General features: G+C 38.0%; 1 pseudogene; it reads right to left on the bottom strand.

Moving 5' to 3' along the window:
* Positions 1-1,602: 1,602 nt before the first annotated feature.
* Positions 1,603-2,291, bottom strand: LOC146997613 (uncharacterized; annotated as a pseudogene).
* Positions 2,292-2,844: the final 553 nt, after the last annotated feature.

Below are 2,844 nucleotides of genomic sequence, written 5' to 3'. Positions count from 1 at the left end.
ATAAATTGAAAATAATTCCCTATCGTACCATTTCTGACCAAGCGGACCATTTTTGTTGACTTTTATTGAGTAAAATGCTATAGGTTCCCATGTTTGTTGAGACAACTGCATAAGTGTGCCGCCTATTGCGACGTCTGAGGCATCTACCCAGATGCTTAGCTGGGCTTCAGGAATAGGGTGTCTCAAAAGGGTAGCCTGAGCAATGGCATTTTTGGCAGAAATAAAGGCTTGTTCAGCATTCTCGTTCCAATTTAATTGTGGGGATGATTCCTGAACACGAGAACGAAATTTCTTTTTATTAATATAGCCTTCTAACAATTTTATTAAAGGAAAAAGAATATGTGCTGCTTTAGGTATGAAACATCTGTAAAAGTTACATATGCCTAAAAAACGGCGAAGCTGAGTAAGAGTGGTAGGTTGAAGAAAATCTAAAATACATTTGACTTTGTCAGGAAGAGGTTGAATTCCGTTTTCACTAAGGTGAAAACCTAAGAAATCAATAGACGTTTGAATAAAGGTACATTTTGAAACATTTATGCAAAGTCCATATTCCTGAAGTTTGGAAAGTAAAGCTTTCAAATGCCTGTAGTGTACCTCAGAATCTTTAGAGGCTATGAGCAAGTCATCGACGAAAGCATAAATACCTTCTAAATCCCGCGTGACTTCATCTATAAAACGTTGAAAAGTCGCGGATGCATTGCATAAGCCGAATTGCATACGGGTACTTTCGAATAAACCGAATGGTGTGCATATGGCGGTTTTGTGGATGTCGGTTGGGTTAATTGGTATTTGATGGTATGCCTTAATCTGGTCAACATGACTAAAAATTTTAGTACCGTACAATGCAGCAGTAAAATCGGCTAAGCATGGAATAGGGTATTTGTCTTTTATTGTTTGAGCGTTCAATGCTCGATAATCTCCTACAAGTCTCCATTCCAGACTTCCATTTTTTGGAACCATGTGAAGTGGGGATGCATAATTGCTGCTCGAAGGTCTCAAATACCCCAACTGCATCCATAGTTTGAAATTCTTGTTTTGCTATTTTTAAGCGATCTGGAACTAACCGACGAGGTTTTGCAACCACAGGTGGACCTTTAGTTATGATATAATGAACGGTGTTGTGTTTAACAGGTTGATTAGGATCTGGTAATCTAGTAATTGAAGGAAATTCTTTTAAAATTTTGTGATATTGTGTATCACTAAATACAGTTTTTACTGAATAAATGCTTGTATTTTTCACGCAGCCGACAGTTTCAAACTGTGTTTTTAAATCTTTGAGACATTTGTTTCCGAGATCAGGCACCAATTCAAAGAAATGGAGAAAATCTGCTCCAAGAATGGGTGTACTAACATTTGCTATAAGAAAAGTCTATGTAAACTGTCATCTTAATTTGAAACCCAAAGAAAGTATTTTTTGACCATAAACATGAATAGTGGAAGAATTAGCAGCGAAAAGTGTTTGTTGGGGAGAATTCCGTTTTTGAGAATTATTTCCTGGAAGTAAGGACACGTCAGAGCCGGTATCGACCAAGAATGAAAGGTTTGTTCTACGGTCACGAACGAACAGGCGACGTGAAACTTGAGGCAAAGAATAAGTCGCCTCTATTCTTTGCTGGTTTCGTTTCCCAGCCATGAACAAGGTTTTGTACATTTGTCTTCTCTACACTTTTTCCCAAAACGTCTATGATACCAGCAAATAGAATAATGTCTCCTTTTGGAATTGCTTCTTTCGTTATTGCGATCTCCGCGATTTGGAAAGCGACCACGAGAAAAATTTGGAAAGCGAAAGTCCCTGGGGTTGGATTTACTTCTAAAATTCTGTCGGCAATTTCTGCAGCTTTATCTACAGTTAAACTGGAAACCGCTGACAAAGTAGACTGAACAGTCGAAGGCAAACGTTGAAAGAATAATTCTAACATTAAGTTATCAGGAACATTTAAAGATTCTGCTCGACGTTTCATATTTCTAAGCAAATCGGAAGGTTTTCGAGAACCTAATTCTTCTCCAGATAATAATTGGCTAATTTATTGCTGAGAAGATTCTTCTGAACGATTTATTAACTCAGTTTTGAACTTTGTATATGGATCAACAGGGTCTGGTTTTATAAGTAAATCCCTCACTAGTGATGCAATATCTGGAGGAAGATGAGAAATTACATAATTATATTTAGTAATAGATTCTGTGATAGGTTTGAGGGTGGCAATAGCAAAGGTACTTTCACACATAATAAACCATAAAGATGGGTCTGATCGGTTATAAACCGGAATTTGCACGGCATGAACATCAGACATTGTGCAACGTTTTTAAGCCAAAATAAAAGCAAAAATGTTACTAAAGAAAATGAAATTAAATGATAAGTAGAAAACAGAATTATAAAATGATCTATAATTTCTACTCATCTGTGATCCGGAGGATGAAAACCGATGTAATCCATTACTTCTGGTTTGGAGATCTTGAGTGATGGCTTGTAGTCAAAACCGAAAGTGCTTGAGAACTGTTCATATGGCCTGATTTAACACAGTCCGGGTCACCATCATAGTGGCTCCCATCAATCCTCGCATTCCATATCACAGATTATGTTCTTACTGCATTAATATAAATATTAAAAAGACATAGTGCACAATAAAAATTAAGCTTTATTTCGGAACTTCGCGCACACTCCCCGACAGCCGGCCTGTTTCGCTCAGCTCGCTACTCCTAAGAAACTTCTCTTCTAGAGTTGCCACACTTATCGGAGGGCGCAAGGCGCGCTTCTTATCGCCATCACCACACCTACTTCACATTCATGAAATTTCTCTACACTTCGAGGTGGGACAGCGTTCGAGATAGACGTCTTATCCCTTC

This window comes from Stegodyphus dumicola, chromosome 4 (assembly GCF_044657685.1).
Source record: "Stegodyphus dumicola isolate Sdum_Otavi_A_Nest chromosome 4, ASM4465768v1".
Taxonomy (NCBI): domain Eukaryota; kingdom Metazoa; phylum Arthropoda; class Arachnida; order Araneae; family Eresidae; genus Stegodyphus; species Stegodyphus dumicola.
This window is presented reverse-complemented; position numbering and strand designations above follow the sequence as displayed.